The sequence below is a fragment of the Paroedura picta genome, chromosome 7, assembly GCF_049243985.1.
Source record: "Paroedura picta isolate Pp20150507F chromosome 7, Ppicta_v3.0, whole genome shotgun sequence".
In the NCBI taxonomy this organism is placed as follows: Eukaryota; Metazoa; Chordata; class Lepidosauria; order Squamata; family Gekkonidae; genus Paroedura; species Paroedura picta.
This window is the reverse complement of record NC_135375.1, coordinates 19918510-19942259: the sequence shown is the minus strand read 5'-3', so window position 1 is coordinate 19942259 and position 23750 is coordinate 19918510. Positions and strand designations below refer to the sequence as shown.

The 23750-nt window shown below is 45.3% G+C and overlaps 1 protein-coding gene across 2 annotated transcripts in view; it reads left to right on the top strand.

Annotated features, from left to right (window-relative positions):
* Positions 1-23750, top strand: part of PRLR (prolactin receptor) — a 115662-nt gene that overhangs the window by 24630 nt on the left and 67282 nt on the right. For both annotated transcript variants that reach the window (XM_077346959.1, XM_077346960.1), the window contains exon 2: positions 5112-5320. The gene's annotated coding sequence lies outside the window, so the exon portion shown is untranslated. The remainder of the gene's footprint in view (positions 1-5111; positions 5321-23750) is intronic.

Sequence of the window (23750 nt, the reverse complement as noted above, 5' to 3'; positions counted from 1 at the left end):
AAGGTTAGAAACAGTTTCCTCTTTCAAAGGGTTGAAAGTAGGGGTTACTACTTGCACTGTGTACACTCTTCTTGCATTTGTCCTGGCAAACAGGTTTTGCAGGGCTTTATATCATATCAGAAACCTGCACAACCTGCTTGAAACGATAGCGGGTCAAAAGAAATATTTGTGTACCTCTGCGAAGGGAAGCAGTGACTCTTGACATGCTTTCAGCTCTGTTAAAACATGTTGTTTGTTTCCAGCCTTCGATGCCAGAAGACAAGTATCAAAATTATATGTAGTTTCATGATGGAACAAGTGCTGCCTTGAGAAATCTTATTCTCTGGTTATCTTAAATTGCCAAGGAATATCTGAACAGCAGAACTGCCAGGCTGGATCAGAATCAGGGGCAAGACTGATATGCTGTATTAAAGTAGGTGAAGGTGGTTGGAACATAGACTTACTCTCTTGAAAACAGAACAAAGTTTGAGTCCAGTGGCTCCTTTAAGACTTTGTCAAACTTTGTCAAAACTTTGTCAAAGTTTAATTCGAGATATAAGTTTTTGTGTGCAAGTTTATTTCTTTGTTTCTGAAGAAGTGTATATGCACACAAAAGCTTATACCTAGAATAAAACTTGGTTGGGGTTGGAATCCTAGAATCCTAGAATCATAGAGTTGGAAGGGGCCATACAGACCATCTAGTCCAACCCCCTGCTCAACGCAGGTTAAAGGAGTCACCGGACTGAGACTTTGTTCTCCTGCTTCAGACCAATGTGGTTACCCCTCCTGAATCTTTCTGTCCTGAAACCAGTTTCAGAGGATAACTGGGTCCATTTTCAGTAGAATGGCTAGACCTGAGTCCAGTAGCACCATAGAGACAAAAAAGATTTTGGGGGGGTATAAGCCCCTGGTCCAATCTTTTTGCCACTAGGAGGTCCTTTTGAGGAGAGTTTCCTGCAGCCATGCTGCAAGCTTGGTACCTCTATCTCAAATCCCCACCCCCCAGAGTCCAGAAAAGACACTCTCACGGGCTTGGGGTGGGAGGAATGTTGAGATAGAGGCTCCAAACTTACAATGTGGCTATAGGAGTCTCTTCTTAAAAGCCCCCCCCCCAGTTGCAAAAAGATTGGACATGGGGGTACAATTCTAGGGGCACTCAAAGAGGGTGACCCCATCCAAGCTCCACAATTTCCTACAGTGATATCACTTCTCTCCCACTATAATTTCAGATGAATGCTGGTCTTCTCTCACAGTTCTGCTTCCTGCTATGGTCTCTGGCAGGACATAGCGATCACCATTCCCTGGTCGTTATTCGTAGCATCTGTTGCATCTGGGCATGGATATTACATCTTCATTGTTACAGCTAATTCTCAAGCCAAACATTTGTTCTGAGCACGCGGTACACAGAGTGTTGATTCAAGGGGGAGCCGTGTTGGTCTGAAGCAATACAAGCAAGTTTAAGTCCAGTTGTACCTTTAAGACCACAAAAGTTTTATTCCAGGTATAAGCTTTCATGTATGCACACACTTCCTCAGTATCTTTATTGGACTCAAACTTTGTTCTCATTGAGTATGTGTATGTGTGTGTGTTAAATTTGTTAGATGTTTATTGGGTGATATGACTGTATATGGTCATGTCAAACCACCCAAAATGGCCAATGATGGGTCTGGAGGGGGTGGGAAGGGGAGGGGCCCCAGATGGGTGTGTCCACAGCTCTGCTTCCCAACCCTATTCTACACAATCACTCCACTTCTGAGGATTCTTGAAGCCTGAAGAATGTTTCAGGGGTTTCTCAATAGAAGAGGGTCAGGACATTTACAAATATATCCATCAGCTGAAGTGAGATATTTGCAAATATATCCATCAACTGTCCTCAGGATTGATCAAAATTCACAATTCAAGTCACGGTTGAAACATAAGTTATCTTGCAGCTATCAGTAACCAAGGACTGTGTACTTAAAAGATGGCGCAATCTCAACCACAGGTGAGTCCCGTGACAGAATAGTAAATGAATAAACAGCATCAAGCAAGGCAGTGCCCAGGTGCGGAAAAGGTACAGCATGTTCGAAGTCCAATCTACCCGAATAAAAATTCCTGCCCTGGAGGCACACCATCTGTAGCTATTGCGTTTTCCCTTAAGAATGGTTAACCAAAAAAGGCTTTCTTATGATCTCCCTAAGAGACTAACAAACGGAGCCAGAATCACTTAACAATGTGCATACCTTGAGGTGGGTAGCCGTGTTGGTCTGAAGCCATCCAACAAAGCTAGAGTCCAGTGGCAGCTTTAAGACAAGCAAAATTTAATTCTGGATATAAGCTTCTGTGCTCATGCACATGCGAGTTGACCTTAAAAAGAAGCCACTGGTCTCAAACTTTGTACAAATGAGCACAGTTCACTGTGACCCTCAGACAGGTACGAAACTTCCCCATTTTGTGCCTGGAGCAAATAGGTGGGTGAAGCTTGGTGATGTAGGGACTGGGGCAAGGCCTTTGCAGAGAAATTCTCATGAAGAAGAAGAAGAGTTGGTTCTTATATGTCACATTTCTCTACCCGATGGAGGCTCAAAGCGACTTGCAGTCGCCTTCCCCTTCCTCTCCCCACAACAGACACCCTGTGAGGTGGGTGAGGCTGAGAGAGCCCTGATATCACTGCTCGATCAGAACAGCTTTATCAGAGCCATGGCGAGGCCAAGGTCACCCAGCTGGCTGCATGTGGGGGAGTGCAGAATCGAACCCGGCATGCCAGATTAGAAGTCCGCACTCCTAACCACTACACCAAACTGTCTCTCATCTGTAAACTGCCCCTCCTCCCTGGTGCCTGATATCCTGCAGCCCCCACCAAGGGGTGATAGTGGGGGGCCTGGCTGTGTTGAGCCACAAAACCATGGCTCGTCCCCAACATTGGGAAGGTGGGATGGGGTACTGGTGGCCATCAGGGATAGCCCACATGGACATCCCTGCCAAAGAAAAGTCCATGGTAACAAATGAGAGTGACACTGCTAAAGATCTTCTTAAGGACCTCAGCGTACTTTGGAGAAAGGCTGGCTCCTATCGGATACTCACTGGACACTGGGAGTGCTCATCTGGAGCAGGGCCTGCTTTAGAAACATAAGAGGCCTCCAAGAATGTTATCTGGCCTTCTCATCCATAGAATCAATTAAGGTCCTTAGTGTCCTACATAGTTAACATATTAAATCACTGTAAAGGAGCCAACTGTATATTTAACATAGCCTGTTCTTCTATTTTATTTCTGCTGCTTTATTTATTTATGCCTGATCATTGATAAAGGCAGGGATGCCAAAATGTGAATGGTCAGTGGTGTTATTAGCATGAATGTATATTTGGATTTTTATGAGGTTATATTTTAAGGCTTGTTTTTTTTTAATTTGAATAAATATTAATATTTAATTTTACAACATACTTTCCTTACTTTGACCCTTGGCTTAAGTCTTCTTAGGTCAGGTTTTCTCAAGCAGGGTTTTGTGAAGCCCTGGAATTAATTTTTAATATATTTTTTAAATTTTAAACATTTTAAACATTTATCGGGTGAAATGATCATATGATCATATTTGAAACTCAAATACTTTGGCCACCTCTCGAGAAGGAAGGTCTCCCTGGAGAAGAGCCTCATGCTGGGAGCGATTGAGGGCAAAAGAAGAAGGGGGCGACAGAGAATGAGGTGGCTGGATGGAGTCACTGAAGCAGTGCGTGTGAACTTAAATGGACTCCGGGGAATGGGAGAGGACAGGAAGGCCTGGAGGATCATTGTCCATGGGGTCGCGAGGGGTCGGACACGACTTCGCAACTAACAACAACATGATCGTATATGGTCATGTCAACCGGCCCTCCCCTTGCAAAATGGCTGCGGGCCTGGAAGGGGTAGGGAGGGGGGCCTGGGGGGGCGTGTCCACAGCTCTGCTTCCCAACCATATTCTGCATGACTGCGTCACTTCTGAGGTTTCTTGAAGCTTGAAGAATGTTTCAGGGGGTTTCTCAACAGACTGCAGTCTAAATCTTTAAGCCTCACAGCATACCTACAATTCCTACTCTGCAGTAAATCTATAATGCTTGCGGAACACCCAAAGATGCGTATCTTGTCACTCTCTTAAACCAAGGCTGAGATTCGGGTGACACTGAATTGGCACCCCTTTGTGCTTTAAAAACCAGATTGTTGGATTACAAACCCCTCTGAAGTTCGCATTCATTTAATGGGGATTATTTCAAATGACCCTGTGTTTATCTGACTAAGCTTTTCACAAGGGCATGTTCATGGTTGCTAACATAGTTCTGTTAATCCTTAATTGGCTGTGATTGTGTCTTCTGAGGATTATCAAGAGCAAGCAAAATACCATGAAGGGGCCTTGTTTATATAGTGGCCTAGGGATAAATTGCTCGATCTTGAGCTTTTTGACAGGCGCTTTGCGGCTGTCACGTCTTCAGCAGGATAAGTGGGAGGGCTTCCATTTAGGGCGAAGGAACATGCAGTGCAGTCCTGTGCAGCAGAGTTACTCCAAGAAAGCTACTGAAATCACTGCAATTAGACTGCAGTCAATCTGCCTGCGATTGCAGTGAGAGTTTCCCAAACTGTTAACCCAAAACGGATACTAACGCACTGTTAAGTCATAACCGAAAGCAAGGGGCTTTCAAGGCAGGCAAGAAGCAGAAGGTAGTTTGCTGTCACCTTAATCTGCAAAGCCTTCCTTGGTGGTCTCGCATCCACCCCTGACCACCACCACCCTCCTTCCACTTCCCTCTGAGGCTCGGAGGCTGCATATCCCTGCTGCGTGAGAGCTGCCCTGCCGGTGAATTCCCTAACTGCTGCCCGCAGCCTTTCCAGCTCCTGGGGGGTTGAGGAAGCCACTCTTCCACGCCATTCCCCTAATCTAGCGCCCGTTGTATTCCTGAATGCAACGGGCTTGGCCCCTTGTTCTCTATATTAAGATACAATAGAGAGGAACAAAGTTTTACCCAATAACTTATCATTTGGACTGCAAGCTAGGCTTATCATTTGTACTGCAAGCTTCAGTGGTGCAGCTGCCACACATTTTTGCAGTTGTCATATTAGGTTTATTAAGGTAAAATACACGGGAATAATGGCCGCCTAACGATATGTCGGTTTCCCTTTCCTGTAGTGACTATTCCCAACCACTGGGAGTGCTGTGGTCCAGCCCTCATACACATGGAGAGCAGAGACAAGGCTCCAACCACTGCCACCACCAGACTCGAAAACTGATCTGGGTGACCCCTGCTAACAAAGGTCAACAATCCATCTAGGACTGCAGTCCCAGGCTATCAAGAACTAGCCAGGGTTACAGGAAGGATTCAGTGGCCTACCTGAAAGGTAAGACTTGTTCCATAATGTGTACAGCATCAATTGTGGAGTGAAAGCATTTGTTTATATGCGAGTCATTTCGAATTATAATAGTACATTTTACTTAAAGTACTTTATGTTATTCGTGCTGTATGATATAGTAAATTATGTCACGAAATAGGGTTTTTCCCCCCTAAATGTTGTCTTTTAAATAATTTTTGACTTGACTTAGAGGGCGGGATCCAGAGAAGTGGTTATACGGTTAGATAGGGACATGATTTTGAAGCAGGATATTTGAAGCAGGTGAGGAGGTGCAGAGAGATCCCAATTAAGTGTTTCCAGGGCTCCAGGATCACAGTAACAGCATTGGCTTTCAAGTACCAGCTACACATTATTGTCAGATATTGGAAAGAGTTTGGTATCCCCTGGTGGATATAGCAGTCAGAGGTGGCCAACAAAGGTTGTGGAATCCTCTTTCTTGTATGTCTTTAAGACACTGAATAGGGTTAGTTGGATTCATAAAGGATAGGTCTATCAGCAGGTATTAGTCATGGCATAAGCCACCATGAGTCTCTGGGGAAGGACAAAGTATATGTTGTACCTTTGGTCTTGGCTGGGTCCCGCGTCCCTCCAGAGAAACAGAGCTGCAGACTAACAGAGCATTTGAAAGAATGCAGTTATTAGTCACCTTTGTGGATGAGGCACAGATCCAGACTCACAACGCGTCGAGGTTTAAAAGAGAGGATCTTTACTAGGAAAGATTATCTACAGAAATATAACATATTCATCTGCTTCAGTCTCCTTACAGAGTACAAAAATGTAAAGTGTAATTACAAAAGTAGTACATTGCAAGCTTCTTGTGGCTAGTCTGCAGACAGACTACATGCCATACATCAACAGAGAACCTTAATGGAGGACCTACTCCTTGCGTATGCACACACTGATCTGGAGAAAGAGGAAGTGGGTGGGAGATAGAACCCTCTAGGACAGAGGCAGTCAACCTGTGGTCCTCCAGATGTTCATGGACTACAATTCCAGATGTTCATGGACTACAATATGTTTAGGAATCTCATGGCAATTGTAGTCCATGAACATCTGGAGGACCACAGGTTGACTACCCCTGCTCTAGGAGATTACCTCATCACTCCTGACTCTCCCCCTCTCATCCTGCAGCTCACAAGTTCTCACCTAGAGATAATTGGCCCATTCTATACTTTGGCCTTGAAAGTGATATGAGTCCTGAAAGAGGGAACCTGTTAGTTACTACGTACCTTAGCTCTTGGAGGGATCAAGATTGCTTTGCTTTGCTGCACTGTATGGTTTTTCTTTTATTTCAGGCCATGATGGTTAAGTTGCAGGTGGAAAACATCTTGATAAAATCTGTAATGATTGAGGTGTGGTGTCTCCTGGGCAGAGTCTGCACTTTCTTTGTTTATTCCATTGTCAATCCTGTTGAATTCAGATTGCTTTGAACTCGGATCTTCCTCTTCCCCACCTCTCCCCATTGAAACAGGAAAGTGTTCTGCACGTGGTTAGGGTAGTTCAGAAGGGGGGGGAGCCAAGCCTCTTTCTTTTCTTGAAGGGGGGGGGAGAGGATCGAAAAAGGCAGAGGAGGGAGAAAAACTCCAGGACCAACAGAAACTGAGAGAAATTAGGGGCTCCTCCTTTAAGGCAAGTTTGTCACATGACCACCTGTGGCCAATCACGGGTCCTCTACCATGGAGGAGAGCCCAGATTCAAAACAGCCTTTAAATATTGAAGGTTAAAAGCACTCCAAGATATCGCACAATAAAGGTAGGGTCACTCCGGATCAATCCTTCTTGCTGCAGAAGGAAATTTTAAATCGCCCCAAATCCAAACGGAAATCGCATTCTGTGTAGAGGGCAGGGACTGAATCGACCTGGGGTTGGAATAAAAGCTCCGTGCAGTTTACACCCTGGTTTGGTTAAAGTGATTGGGATGGGCATCTTGTATCTGGTTCCTCCTGCTACCACCCCCATTATTCTGTGATTATGGATTATGATGCGCCTACGCTGACATTTCAGCCGTTCCCGCTTACTGTGGAAGGACCTGATCCATATTGCTTTGGCGTATTTCAACTGGTACCGCAAAATAAATTTTATTTTTTTTAAAGTCTTACCAAAAATGCCTAATCAGATATCTTTAGCCACGCCATGTCCTTTGTTTTCCGGGCCAAATGCTCTAATAGAGACCTGAATCACCCTTAAAAAAAATAAAGGGTAGGCATAAAAATAATATAATAATAAAAACTAAAATTGTATTTATATCCCGCCCTTCCCTGAAGGCTTATGTTAATCTATCTGTAACAGCAGAAAAGATCAAGAGTTCAGTAGCAACTTAAAGGCTATTGAAATTTGTGGCAGGGTACACGGGTTCAAACCCCTGCACAGGTACTGGCTGCTAATTTGTTTCCAACTCCAAGGTGCTCATTATGAGCTATAAAGCCATTCATAGCCTTCGACCCACGTAGCATTATATCAGATACTGACCCACATATTATTATTACATTATACCTTTCCTTATGCACCTGTGAGCCAAGTGGCCACCTGCTAGCTGCTATTTCACTTCAGGTGGTCCACCTGTCATCAATCAGTGCCTGGACTTTTAATCACAGCTCTGTCCTGTGGAAAAGGTTTCCTTGGGAGGTGATGAGAGCCAGTTTGGTGTAGTGGTTAGGCGCGTGGACTTCTAATCTGGCATGCCAGGTTCGATTCTGCACTCCCCCATGTGCAGCCAAGCTGGGTGACCTTGGGCTCGCCACGGCACTAATAAAGCTGTTCTGACCAAGCAGTGATATCAGGGCTCTCTCAGCTTCACCCACCTCACAGGGTGTCTGTTGTGGGGAGAGGAAGGGAAGGCGACTGTAAGCCGCTTTGAGCCTCCTTCGGGTAGGGAAAAGCGGCATATAAGAACCAACTCTTCTTCTTCTTCTGTCTCCAGTTGTTTAGGTCAGGGGTAGTCAACCTGTGGTCCTCCAGAAGTCCATGGAATACAATTCCCATGAGCCCCTGCCAGCGTTTGGGGTGACCATAAGTCTGCCGCGACTTGACAGCACAGAAAGAGGAACTGGCAATGCAGTTATTTGCGGGGTTTGTTTTATATTTTCATTTGTATGCCTGTTCGAACCATAGGGAACTGTAGGATGTAAGCATTTGAGTAAATGAGTTAGTTCTTGGTCACGGCGCCCTAATTACAACCTGGCTGAAACTTGATTACTGGTATCTGAATTCTAATAATAACTTCAGTGGGACCGCCTTTGAGCAAATGGTTTAGGGTTGCACCACCGATCGGCAGATCTGACCAAAGGAATTAGCAATCCTAATAACCAGCTGCTAATACGGAGAGTGTCAACATGGCTTTCAAACCATGAGGTAATGATGTTTTCCCAACTCCTGTCTCACCGAGAGTGCTTTCAACCTGATGTGCAAAACAGGATTCATCGGGCTCTCCTCCCCACACACACATCTTGAGATCAGGCCATACGTGGCTTGGGTACTACTTACCTGCGGGACCGTTTGGTTGCTTATGCCCCCCGCAGGGCTCTCCGCTCTGCGGGTATGAATCTACTGACTGTCCCGGGCCCCCGGGACGTTCGCCTGGCCTCGACCAGGGCCAGGGCCTTTTCCACCTGGTAGAATGAGCTCCCGGAGAAGCTAAGGGCCCTGTCGGAACTACCATCTTTCCGCAGGGCCTGCAAGACGGAGCTCTTCCGCCAGGCGTATGGTTGAGGCCAGGGGCAGAGCCCGGGTTCCATCCAAGATCGCTAATCCATCGGCCAGTCTTCCTCTCCTCTCTCTCTTACAGGATTAACACCCGACCTCTCTCTGAACAAGCGGGGAAAGTGGGGGAGAGTTATAGAATAGAATGCCATCTTTTATTGTAATAATGGGGTATTTATGGGATTTTATGTGATTTTACTTTAATTTTATATTTTATTGTGAACTGCTGTGAGCCCTTTGGCGAACGGCAGTATATAAATCCAATTATAAATAAATAAATAAATAAATCCCCCCCCGGGTGCTCTCAATGCATTTATCCAGTCTTTTTACCGACTAAATGAAGTGTTGATCCATAATCTGCCTTATTCTCACCTGCCAATACCTGCTTGTCTTGCCATTATATTTTCTTAAACATTTTGAGTGGTTCTGTTTTCCGCCATGTTTATTGCCGATTTTGTTTGCTATAGCTCGGGCTAGGGGTGCTGTGGGGTATGGAATATAGTGCTTGCCATTTGCCTCTGGTTTCGACACTATGCAACACTGTCTTATCACCCTTGTTCCCCAGTAGCCAGTCTGGTGTAGTGGTTAGGAGTGCGGACTTCTAATCTGGCATGCCAGGTTCGATTCTGCGCTCCCCCACATGCAGCCAGCTGGGTGACCTTGGGCTTGCCACAACACAAATAAAAACTGTTCTGACCGGGCAGTGATATCAGGGCTCTCTCAGCCTCACCCACCCCACAGGGTGTCTGTTGTGGGGAGAGGAATGGGAAGGCAACTGTAAGCTGCTTTGAGCCTCCTTCAGGTAGGGAAAAGCGGCATATAAGAACCAGCTCCTCCTCCTCCTCCTCCTCCTCCTCCTCCTCCTCCTCCTCCTCCTCCTCCTCCTCCTCCTCCTCCTCCTCCTTCTTCTTCTTCTTCTTCTTCTTCTTCTTCTTCTTCTTCTTCTTCTATACTATGTCTTTGATCTACAGGCTGGACATTACTCACCTGAACCGGTACCAAGTGGGGCTAGTGGGCATTGGGGGTTAAAACAGCCTTGTACCCGTCTTTTCCTTAGCCTTGGCAAAAAAAATTGTAGAAGCAGCTCACTAATTTCCAATAAAAGAACTGTCTTAATAAACAGTGTTTGCTTATTGTGGCAATCAACTGAAACTTCACCTCACCTCCGCCCTGCTCATCATGTGGGAGCGTCACTTTTCGTTTTTAACCATTTAGCAAAATCTCTGGGGCAAAAGGCATCCTGGTTGCACTTTTTTGGCAGAAGAGATAAAGACATGGCTGAACAGTTTGGGGCCAAACTACATGAGACCTTTGGCCATGCATTGGGTCGAAGTTCTCCTGACTTCATTTGCTTTCCCTGGAGCTGCACAGCAATTACAGGGAACTTCTTTCCCCCAGTGCCTCTGGGACTGGTTTGGATCAAAACTGCTGCACTGAGGAAGGAAAGGTTCAAACTGAAGCGCTTCTTGCCCAGTTACAGGGCTGTAGATGCCCCTTCTTCCCAACTCAGGTTCAGCATGCTGGGTTACTTAGGTCAACAGTAGCTGCCATATGCCTAGCGTTGCCATGCACTGACTGGCAGCCTTTCAGCAGCAGCTGGACAGAGACTTATCCTGGATGCTTTAGGCTGATCCTGCACTGAGCAGGGGGTTGGACTAGATGGCCTGCATGGACCCTTCCAACTCTAGGATTCTATAAGCAGCAGCTGGACAGAGACTTATCCTGGATGCTTTAGGCTGACCCTGCATTGAGCAGGGGGTTGGACTAGGCCTGTATGGCCCCTTCCAACTCTATGATTCTAAGCAGCAGCTGGACAGATCCTTATCCTGGATGCTTTAGGCTGACCCTGCATTGAGCAGGGGGTTGGACTAGGCCTGTATGGCCCCTCCCCACCTTTGATTCTATTCTATGAAGCGTGTGTTTATGCTTTCCCCACCTTTCACAGTGTTTGCCCAACTAATCTCTTCAAGAGTTCATAGTAAAACTGGCACTTGTTTTACTGGGTAGTGGCTTTGGTGTTAAAGGAGCAAACAGCTGACTAACCAGCTGGCCACTAGGCTGAGGCTCACAAACAGGGAGGAGTCAGGCTGGGATCCAAGAGATGTGATAGAGGATTCCTGACCTTGCTAGAGGAAGGAACCAAGCCATAGCTCTATGTAGAAAGAGGGTTTTTGCTGAAATAGGCAGTGGCAACCCAATTCTTTTTGGCTCATTCCGCACTCATTGGATAATGCACTTTCAATGTGTTTTTGCAGCTGAGACAGGGAAATCTGCTTCTAAATGCATTGAAAGTGCATTAACTGATGTGTGTGGAAATAGCCTCTTGCTTTACATCAGCCGAGCCTCTTGTGGTGCAGAGTGGTCAGGCAGCAGAAATGAAGTCTGAAAGCTCTGCCCATGAGGCTGGGAGTTCAATCCCAGCAGCCGGCTCAAGGTTGACTCAGCCTTCCATCCTCCCGAGGTCGGTAAAATGAGTACCCAGCTTGCTGCTGGGGGGTAAACGGTAATGACTGGGGAAGGCACTGGCAAACCACCCCGTATTGAGTCTGCCATGAAAACGCTAGAGGGCGTCACCCCAAGGGTCAGACATGATTCGGTGCTTGCACAGGGGATACCTTTACCTTTACCTTACATCAGCTGTCATTTGATGGTTAAAGGACAGAAGGAGTAGCTCTGCATAAGGTTACTCCAACCTTTCTTGGCTTTTTTACCATTGAGGAAAACCCCAAAGCATTCTCCAGGCTTCAAGTCACCCCAGAAGCGACACAATTGTGCAGAATATGGTTGGGAAGCATAGCTATGTACACACCCACTCAGGGCCCCTCCCCTTCCCACCCCCTCCAGGCCCATCATTGGCCATTTTGGAAGGGGGGGAGGCGGGCAGCTCGACCTGTCAATATATGGCCATATCACCCAATAAATATTTACCACATTTAAAAAATATATTGAAAACGTATTCATCGCCCACCCATTCAAGAAACCCTTCCCGGGCCATCAAGAAACCCCGGTTGAGAAAGCCTGGGATACTCCTTTAGCCCCTTTCTCGTAGCTTAAAAATAACAATGCCCTCTACCGCCACAAAATTCTCAAGTCAGAGGCTGCTAGCTGCAATTCTCCTGCAGTTTAATTATTACCTTTTGAATCCATCTCCTGACTGGCCTGGCTGTAGCGGTGGCTTGCTGTCCCCATCGCTATAGCAACAGCCTGACAAGTGCATCATGCTCAAAGCAGGCGCGCAAGGCCCTGTCTGCTAAAAACTCTGTAGAGCAGGTTTTTCTGTAGGCAGCTATGATGGCGAAAGAGGAAGCAGAAGCCGGGTGGCTTGGAAACAGGGGCATAGGCTTCCGTGAAATTTGCTCTGAGGTGCCTTGCAAAGGGGAAGAAGAGCAGCTGGTTCAGCCATTCAAGGCCTGGGGGTCAGGAGGGGGAGAAGAAAAGGACCGGCCCCAAGACAAACGTTCTCCTTCATTCTGTCAGTCAGGGAACAACGTGCAAAGGTTGGTGGCCATTTCACTGCACTGGCTACTCCAATGTGTCAATGTATGTATTTGATTTATATTTATTTTCAGATTTCTAGGCTGCCCTTCCCTGAGGGCTCATGGTTGCTTACAACATACTACATAAGAAAACGATGATTAAAACCTTTTAAAATAATCAGGTTTACATTTGAACCCAATTAGAGTCCGCTGCCTTCCCTCCAATGAGCAAGGAGGGAGGAGAGCTCACTGTGAAGGAGGAAGGGAAAGAGGGAGAGCCAGCTTGGTGTAGTGGTTAAAATCATTTGGGGAGCCAGGTTTGATTCCCCTCTCCTACACATGCAGCCAGCTGGGGGACCGTGGGCTAGTCACAGTCCTGCTAGAGTAGTTCTCACAGAGTAGTTCTCTTGGCGCCACCTACCTCCCAGGGTGTCTGTTGTGGGGAGAGGAAGGGAAGGCAATTGCAAGCTGCTTTGAGACTCCTTTGGGGAGTGAAAAGTGGGGTATAAACAAAAACCAGTTTTTTTTTCTTGCTGTGAAGTGTTGAGTGGGTGTGCAGATGTTATCCTTTGTGTTTCTATCTGTTGGAGGTATTCATAGGCCTCAACCATACAATAAAGAGAGCAGACCTATTATTAGCAAGCCAGTCCTGGACCTCACATGGAATTATTTATAAATTAGGGCTGGAATATGTTTTTTCCCCATGCACCTTAAATACTAACATCAATTGCGGCAGGGTAGGCACTTGCATGAGAGCCTCTTGTGGTGCAGAGTGGTAAGGCAGCAGACATGCAGTCTGAAAGCTCTGACCATGAGGCTGGGAGTTCGATCCCAGCAGCCGGCTCAAGGTTGACTCAGCCTTCCATCCTTCCGAGGTCGGTAAAATGAGTACCCAGCTTGCTGGGGGGTAAACGGTAATGACTGGGGAAGGCACTGGCAAACCACCTCGTATTGAGTCTGCGATGAAAACGCTAGAGGGCGTCACCCCAAGGGTCAGACATGACCCGGTGCTTGCACAGGGGATACCTTTACCTTTACCTAGGTGCTTGCATGAGTCACTGACAAAAGCTCTTATCCTGCCCCAAATATTGTTAGTTTCTAATGTACTATTGGACTCTTGTTCTTTTCTACTGCATCTGTGCTTAGACTGTCTCTACAGAAACAAGGCTGTGCATAGTAAAAATGAGTTGGCATTCTTTTCCTTTTAACACGGAATGTAGCGAATTGTTTTACCACCTTTCATAGCACCTTTAAAATCATGTTAAGACACATTTCTCTGTCTTGTTAGGCAAGCAACTGGCCAAATCCTGCAACTTTGCAGGTGAGATCTTTGTGTCTATCAACAAGGAGGCATTTGTATTTCACAAGACCCCTGTGTTTCGTACTCCCATTTAAGAGAAAAGGTGGTTCGTGGCTGTGGTTTCGGTAGCTGATCTCCTTTGTAGACGTTGTTTTACAGTTTTCTTAGCCCTTTGGCTCTGTTAGGTGAGCATTTAACTGCAACAGTGGAAAACATCTATCAGTCCTGAACGAGCTACCGGCTCCTTGGCACTCAGGAACATTCCTCTCTGCCTGAACATTCAGCTTGTCAGCTCCAGATTTTATGAAGCAATATAACTTTTCCGGAACTCTGCTCCATATCGTCTGGTATTTCACAGACGAAAATTGGCAACGCTCTCCACCATCGTGCCTCATTTAATCACCAACAGGTTCAGACCCTCTGCAACCCAACATAATTTGAGGGAAATGGGAGCAAGCAGGGCATAGAAAACGGCTGTGATTCCTTCCAGTGCCCTAGCCATCAGAGATAATGAGTCTGTTCCGGATAAGCTGAACAACCTTGTCCTCATCTAATAAGGGAAATTATCAGTCTGGTTTCTTTAATAATCCCGAGAACCTGTTAGGAGAATGTCCTGGGGGTCTTTTTCCTCCTGAACATTAGAAAAGGCAACTGAAAACTCACTTTTAAGAAGAAGAAGAGTTGGTTCTTATAATCCGCTTTTCACTACCCGAAGGAGTCTCAAAGCGGCTTACATTCGCCTTTTCTTTCCTCTCCCCACAACAGACACCCTGTGAGGGAGGTGAGGCTGAGAGAGCCCTGATATTACTGCTCAGTCAGAACAGCTGTATCAGTGCTGTGGCAAGCCCAAGGTCGCCCAGCTGGCTGCATGTGGTAGAGGAACAGGGAATCAAACCCGGCTCGCCAGATTAGAAGTCCGCGCTCCTAACCACCATACCCAGCTGGATGCCGAAAAGTTGTCAAGGTGTGGCCAAACCGGCAGGTTAAAGAAAGACGGGACAATACTTGCCGGGTTGTGCCCAAGGAGCCTCCAGAGTTTTAAAGCACGGACGTTCCTCTGATGATGATGTTGTTAGCCATTCATAGAATCATAGAGTTGGAAGTGGATGCCCCAAATCTGTAAAAACAAACAACCCACCCATCCCGGCCTGTACCTGAGTGCATATTCTGGTTATTTGATCAGCACAGGGACCAGGATCAGAACTGGATATATGATATGGGAAAAGTGCATGTGTAGAGTTGCTGTATCTGGATTGAGGAATATCTGGAGATTTTTGGGGTGGAGACAGGGGATTGTGGGTTTTGAGGATGGGAGTAACCTCAGTGGGGAAGAATGAATATAGAGTCCAGCTTCCAAAGCAGCCATTTTCTCCTGGGAAACTGCACTCTGTAACCTGGAAACCAATTGTACTTCCAGGAGATCTCCAGCCACCAGCTGAAGTCTGGCTCTCTTATGTGCGTTTTAAGTGCTATCAAGTTTCTTCTGACCTATGATGACTCTGTGACCTCCAAAACGCATCCTATAATTAACAGCTGCTCAGTCTTGCAAACCAAGGGTGTGGTTTCCTTGATCTGGTCAACCTATCTCATGTTGGGTATTCCTCTTTTCCAGCTGCTTTCAACTTTCCCTTTTTCAATGAATCTTGTCTTCCAGTAGTGTGATCAATGTACGGTAGCTGCAGTTTGGTCCTTGGCTTTTAGCAGAGTTCAGCCTTGATTTGATCTAGAACCCACTTCTTTGTCTTCTTGGTGGTCCGTGGAACCTGTAAATGTCTCATTCAGCACTACAATTTAAGGAAATCAACTTTCTTCCGGACAGGTTTTTCCATTATGCTACTTTCACACCAATATGTAGCAATGCAGAATACCACTGTCAGGTCCAACAGCAGCCCCCAGGAAAATGCTGCCTTCCACCATCTTGTCCTCCTTGGTTCTCAGAGGCCTCAGAATGGGGTTTAGCCAAGCAAATAGTTTCAGCTCACCACCCTACCACTCTGTCCACTGCCTGCCAGCCTTCTGGCTTGGAGTCTTCTTTTATACTCCACCACTTTCTTCCTTTGCCCCTCCCAATTGCAGTCATAAGTCTTCCTAAGCTCCACCCCCTGGCACAGCTGCATTACATCTTTAAAACTCTTTTGAGATGGGTGTAGCTAACCTGCTTAGCTCTACTGTTGCTCTAATGTGCTTTCATGCCATTGCTCGGCTGGGACTGGCTGCTCCTCCCTTCCTGTTGTTCACATTGTTGCTGGTGCTCAGTAGCATGCATGAGTTGGGTAACTGTGGTTGGGGTGGCTGGAAGCCTGCATGCTGGTCCTCACTCCCCCATCTGGTCTCCTCTTGAGGAGTCCGGGCCTCCTGGCTTGACCTGGGCTGTGGCTCCAGTGCTTGATCCTTTCTGTGGATCCTAGGTGGCTGTGGTAACCCTCACAGACCCCCAACTTGCCTCTCTCACCTCTCCTGACCTCAGGAGAAAGGGCCTGGCCCCCTCCTGTAGAGTCAGGATGGACGGGTCCCGAAAACTATGGCATGAATTATCTTGATCACCTGCAACACATCCTTGTGCTCCAGGATATTTTCTAGGTCCTTCATGACTGTCTTTCCTATTGTCTATAAAGATAGACTCAAGTGGATAGCCGTGTTGGTCTAAGTAACACAACAAAATTTGAGTCCAGTGGCAATTTTAACATCAACAAAGATTTATTCAAGGCGTGAGCTTCCTCACACCTTGAATAAATCTTTGTTGGTCTTAAAGGTTCCATTGGACTCAAATTTTGTTTCCCTACTTTCTGTCTCCTCCTGATTTTTTGATTGCAGCCTCCCTTTTGATTGATGGTGGAACCAAGGAATAGAACATCTTAAACCATTTCAATTTCCTCATTGATTATGACGTTAGCTATTCGTGATGATCCTATGGCTCAACTGTTGCCATATTTTTCAATCTTGCATCACTTCTTTTAGTTGAATAATGCTCAAGTGTTGGTCTGAAGCAGCACAATAAAACAAAATCAAAGTCCAGTGCTCTGGCCAGTGTCCATTTTGATCATATCTAACCACCTTGTTCTTTGATGGCCTGGTTTCCTTTTAGTACTGATTAATCCTAACATTTTTCATTACCAGCCTTCAAAGTTGTGTATTTCCCTAGTAGTCACGACTTTTGTTTTCTTGATGTTCATAAGAAATCCTGCATTGGCACTTGCTGGTGTAATATGTATCAATAGTGAACTCAGGTCTTCCCAATTTATGCAGGTGATGTGGAGTCATCTGTATATCTCAAATGGTTAATGTTCCTTCCACCAATTTTCACTCCACCTTCATGTAAATTTAATTCAGCTTATATGTTCTGCATTCAGGTTATAGGTAGGGAGATAAAATACATCCTTGTCTGACGTCCTTTCCAACTGGAAACCCTTCTGCATCTCCATATTCTATCCAAGCAGGAGCCTCCTGTTTGAAGTACAGGTTGTGCATCAAAACAATCAGTTGCCATGGTATACCCATTTCTTTTAAAACTAACCATAGCTTTTCATGATCCACACTGTTGAAAGCTTTGCTTTAATCTATGAAGCAGTAGCTGATTTTCTTCTGAAAATATCTCATTTGCTTCAGTAGTCACCATAATACCACTTTCCTTTCTTCAGCCAGCTTGAAACAAAACAAAACAATTGTGGGGTTTTTTTTAAATCCATAATGTAGACAGTGAAATTGTGTCTGAAATAGTACATCAGCAGCTTTATAATAAACCTTTTGAATTAAAAAAAACATTTTAAACATCTAAAGATTGGAGTAGTAGGTTTTTCTCCAGGTTGTTTTTCCTTTATGGCACTACCATCAAAAATACACTGTTTTGTGTCAATGTATCATTCATTAGGAACACACATAATGCAAGACTTAGGATGGCATGTAGGTTAAGGTGACCAGATTTTAACATTGGTAAAGCAGGTCACCATTGACTGGGGGAGGCGGGTCTTGATTAAAAATTTGGTCTATGTGGAGCAACAAAAATTTTCATAGAATGCATAGAACACAAAAATAGTATTGTAATTATATATATATATATAATTTCAACATAAGTACAATTTGCCAGGTGCCCCCAGATGTCCCTCCAAAAGTGGGACAATCTGGTCACCTTAATGTAGGTATATATTTCCTTTTAATACACGGGGATGGTGATTGGGGATAATTCTACTTTGAAAGCTGGTAGAATAATTAATAATAAAAAATTAGTTAATAATTAATAATTTTAAAAAGACTGAAGATGCAGTCCCATGTGCCTGTGAATAAAATCTATTGAAGTCAGAGGGAAGTAAATATGCTGGATCAAGTTGCATGCTGTCTTAATACAAAGAAGCTGCTAACTAGTTTTGATGGGGGAATTTGTTGCAACTGGTCGAAGTTCATACAGTCTGTGTTGACTAGCCAGCAGCCAGGGCCAGATTTTCCTAAAGGCTAACTTGGCTTCAGCCTAGGGCCTCAAGATCAAGAGGGGCCTATATTCCACATTTTTATAAAGGTTAGTATCAATCACAACATGTTTCATTTAACATATTGATATATATCACAGTTATGATGTATTTTATTATCTCTCATGTAATTTACAAACTTAAAAATGGGAGGTGAAAGGGTCACATAAGTGGAATAGCCTAGGGCCTCTTTTCATGTAAATCTGGCCCTGCCAGTATGGCAGAGCCTGCACTTACTTTGTTTATTCCATTGTCAATCCTGTTGAATCCAGATCGATTGGAACTCAGGTCTTCCTCTCCCCCCCCCCCCATTGAAACAGGAAAGTGTTCTGCACGTGGTTAGTATAGTTCAGAAGGGGGGGGGAGCCAAGGCTCTTTCTTTCTCTTCTTGAAGGCGGGGGGAGAGGATCAAAGAAGGCAGAGGAGTGAGAAAAAATCCAAGACCGACAGAAGTTGAGAGAAATTAGGGGCTTCTCCTTTAAGGCAAGCTTGTCACATGGCCACCTTTAGCCAATCAGAACGTCTCCACCACGGAGGTAATCCGAATCTTGAAATATTGAGCATTAAAAGCACTCTAAGATATCGCACAATAAAGGTAGGGTCACTCCGGATCTATCCTTCTTGCTGCAGAAGGAAAATTTAAATCGCCCCAAATCAAAATGGAAATCGCATTCTGTGTAGACGGCAGGGACTGAATCGACCTGGGATTGGAATAAAAGCTCCGTGCAATTTACACCTAGTTGTCCAGGGTCTCCCACAAAGGTCTTTCATACCACCTACTACCTATCTCATTTGACTGGAGATGGAAGAGATTGAACCTGGCTGCTTCAGCATGAAAAGCAGAATCCCTTCCGATCTCCTATTCAGGTTAGCAATTACTTTAGGCTGAAATTAGATGTGAAGCTTGTCTGTGGTTTCTTAAAAGTGTTAAAACAAATCTGTGTGTGTGTGTATGGGTGGGGTAGAATTCACACCAGGATCATAAGACTTGTGGGAGGAATTTAATTATTTTTCTTACTTCAAGTTATTTTCTCTCTGTCCTGCAAAGGAGGATATAAAAAGGAGGATATACAGGTAACTTGAACCCCACCCCCCTCCTGCCGCCGCCATTAAACATAATAGTGGAGGGGGGTGTTGGAGCACACACAAACTGCAACAAGAAATAACACAGGGGGAGGGAGTGAAAAATCTTCCTGTTGTGTTACCAAAATTAGATACTAGAACAGGGAAGAGAAAAGGGTGACAACAGGATCTCCACCACACTGTATACCAGGGTATTGCCTTTTCAGAAACTCTCAAATCTTAAAACAAATCAAGGTAGGTTTTATGAAGAAGAAACTTGAGATAACTTACAAACTTGCACACCAAAACAGATGAAGCATGCACACAAGAATTTAACCTAAGATAAGCAGAGTGGAAGAGAGGGAGTAGAGGGAAATTATAGCTACCCTCATGACCTGATGCAAATCCAAGGAAATATCCAACGTCTTGGAGAAGGAATGGAGTAGCCTACATACAAACAGGCTGTGTGTGCAGGATGTTTAAGGAACACACAAACACAGAGATGGGTGCTGGTGTTTGGCTTAAATATAAGGTGACCAGATTGTCCCACTTTTGGAGGGACATCTGGGGGCACCTGCCAAATTGTACTTATGTTGAAATTAAAAAATATATATTACAACACTATTTTTGCATTCTATGAGTTCTATATAGACCAAATTTTTAATTAAGAACCCCCCCCCCCGGTCAGTGGTGTCCCACTTTAAAGGTAAAGGTATCCCCTGCTGGGATCGAACTCCCAGCCTCATGTGTCTGCTGCCTTGCCACTCTGCGCCACAAGAGGCTCTTCCTGCTTTACCAATGTTAAAATCTGGTCACCTTACTTAAGTAGGAAAACTGTAGCCTTGGACTAAGGCTGCCTTTCTCACTGTACCATTGAGAACCCCCCTGAAACATTCTTCAGGCTTTGAGAACCCCCAGAAGTGGTGTGATCATGTGGAATATGATTGGGAAACAAGCCCACCTGGGACCTCTCCACTTCTTACCCCCTCCAGACCCATCAGCCATTTTAGGCAGGGGAGGGAAGAGAGAGCAAGTTGACATGACCATATATGGTCATATCACCCTTAAAAAAATTAACACATTATAAAAACAAAATTATTTAACTCTCCCCCCCCCCCCCCACCACCATTTGGGAAACCCTTCCGGGGTCATCAAGATACCCCAGGGTTTCTCAAAACCATGGGCTAAGGTTTGGCCCACTAGTTCTGGCCTAAAACATAATGCTTGGTGTGATTTCGGTATTTGACAAAGCAACTGGAAGGCAGGTGATGGATCTGCCAGGAGTAAGGACAAAGCTGGGGTGGAATTTTGTACGTTTCCCAGGAATCAAAACAGTAACCCTGATTGTTCTGCCAGGGTAGAACTAGAAATGTTAATGGTCTTGATAACCACTGGATCACAGGACAGGAAATAGCTAGGATAGATCATGCTTTTAGTGGTCACTAAATGAGTTTTGTGGGCATGACCGGAAAACAGAGATCTGAAGTTGGTGAAATTAATAGCACCATACCACACGTAAGGCTTTGGATGAGGAAAGCAAGCAAGCAGTGAATGTGTCCCTAGCCATTTCACTAATCTAGAGTCCAGGGAAGACCTGGAAGCTTGGTATCTGGCTAGCATCCATGATGGGTATGTCATGAGTCAGCCCTTGGCACAGGACTCCTCAGGAATCCGGTTCTATCAGTTTGGATCCAAACAGCCTGAAGCACAGTCTCTGGAGAGAGAGTCTATGGAAGGTTCAACTCCTGATACCAAACCTCCCACACCTGAGCCATCAGCACTGCCAGAAAAACAAGTAACCAGCTCACCCGAAGCATGCATGCCATTAGAACTAAGGAGCCGGGCATCAAGGCCTAGAATTTAAAGAAAGAAGGTGTATTGCTCATCTACAGGCTTGCTATTGCAGGGAACTGGAAGAAAAAAGGAGAGCTTCTCAGGATGAGGGCTGAATGCAGGAACCCAGCTTCTGGAAGTAATTCCAGGATCAGAACTTGGAGATTGCCGTGTCCTATATAACTGGTTCACAACAGTGAGGCTGTAATATGTGAGAATGCTGGTTCAACTTTGCACCTTGCCTGCTCTGAAACTCTGACCTTCCTCTGTTGGACCTTTGGACTGTTTCCAGACCTTTGGACTGTTTGCCTGCCTCCACATTCAGCTGAGTCTCTGACCACACTCCTGCCTGCTCCCTGCCCAACTATAAACTGCATTTCTGACTTTGGCCTGGAACACCCGGGTACTGCACATGTCCTGCTAAGTAGCACAGGGTGCTTGGGAGCAGACCGTATATCTTTTGTGTATAGATGCAGTTAGCATCCATTCCGAAGTTTATTTCTGCTAGACAGTGAGTTGCAAAGTGCTATTTGGAGATGTTATGGAAGGGCATTTATGTTTTGTCTATAAACTGCCCTCAAGGGTGTGTGTGTGTGGGGGGGGGGTTCTGGCTACTAACAGAATCCCTTCCAGCCTGTGACTGCTTTTAGCCTGAAAAACAAGAACAAAACAAAGGAAGTCTCAATCAAGTCATGTCTATTCTGCCTTTAATTCTAATTCTGCATTGTTTCATTGTTGCCTGAATCAAACTTTTTAATGGGGTGTGTTGGCCCAGCTTGTGCCAACGGGTGAATCAATCCTACTAAATAATGAGATACAGTTTGGCCCAAGATCCTTCTGCTAGCAAATCTGCTTATGGGAGAAGCCAAGCTGATGAGTTCAGCTTGACAGTAGAAACAACAGCAGTTTTTCTTTTGGGGGCAGGTGTGTTCATTCATTCATTCATTCATTCATTCATTCATTCATTTCTTACCCACCCCTATTGGCAAGCCGTCTTGTAGCAGGTTACAACACTAAAACCCCACAATAAAAACTAGAATTCCAGCATTAAAGCCCAGTGTAACCTGGTGGTGAACTAATGAAAAACACAATCTCTTCCAATCTGGGTTTCCCTTTTGAACAATCCACATCCTTAGTGATTGTCCCAGCACAATCCAGGTCAAACCTTTTTAATTAGAACGTCTTCCCCTTTATTTATTTTATTAATTTTAGATGGATACACCATCCTTATGATGTTACACATGATCCCATCAGCACCTCCTGATTCCAATGCTGCCATCTCAGCAAAGATAGTACCAGTTTTCCCACCCAGCCCAATCTGATAAGCACGAGCTGTTACAACACTGCAGGCTATGTGGCTGGCACCATTAGGATAGCATAGCACTAGAAAAGCTACTGAAAGGAACACCGCAGCATTCAGGGACTGGGTATACCCTCTCAAAAAGTAAGGTTGCCAACCTCCAGATGGGGCCCGGAGGTCTCCAGGAATTATACCCAATCTGCAGACTACAGAGATAAATTCCACTGGAGACAAAGATAAGTCCCACTAGGAAAAATGGGCCCTTTGGAGGGAGTCATCCTTACCTGGATTGGGAAATACTTGAAGACTCTGGGGGGTGGAACTGGGCATGGGTGAGATTTGGCGTGATGAGGGACCTCAGTGGAGTATAATGCTGCAAAGCAGCCATTCCCTCTAGAGGAACTGATCTTTTTAGTCTGGGGAGGAGCTCCAGGGGATCCCCAGGTCCCACCAAGGGACTGGCATCCCTGCTTCTTCCTAGTATGTTCTACTTCACATGGACCTGGCCAACGTCTCTTCTTTCCTTCTAACTGAAAGCAACATCCAGTTGTTGGTGGCTTCTAAAGCAGCCTAGGTTTGCCAACCTGTAGGTGGGACTTAGAAACCGCGCAGAATTACAACTCATCTCCAGCTGACAAGGATCTGTTTCCCTGGAGAAAATAGCTGCTTTGGATGATCAACTCTACAGCATTACATCCCTCCTGAGATCCCTCCCTTCCCCACACTCTGATCACCCCTAAATTTACAGAAATGTCTCAGTCTGGAGTTGGCACTGGAGTCGAAATGGAGGTTATTTACACCTAATATAACCTAATTTGGGGAAGGCACTGGCAAACCACCCCGTATTGAGTCTGCCATGAAAACGCTAGAGGGCATCACCCCAAGGGTCAGACATGACCCGGTGCTTGCACAGGGGATACCTTTACCTTATAACCTAATAACTCTGTAAAACTTCCTCTAATGTCTGCAAAACTAGAGCTGCAGACCAGAAAAATATAAGCTAGAATATAATTTTGTTTTGTCTTCAGGGAGTCCCTAAAGTTAGACTCTTGGTTATTTTGGCTGCAACAAATTAATATAGTTAATATAGTTACACAGCCCACCCCCCAGGAATTGCTACCGTATTTACTCTAGATATGCCATCAAAAGGAGGGGGGGGAAGCCAACTTACAATCACATGGAAGTACCAATTATTGTTTGTGTTTGACGTTTTTAAGGTGGTCATCTTACATTTCAGGGTTACCTTCCTTTGCAGCAAATGCGGTAGGCCCAAAAGTTTCCCTTTAAAT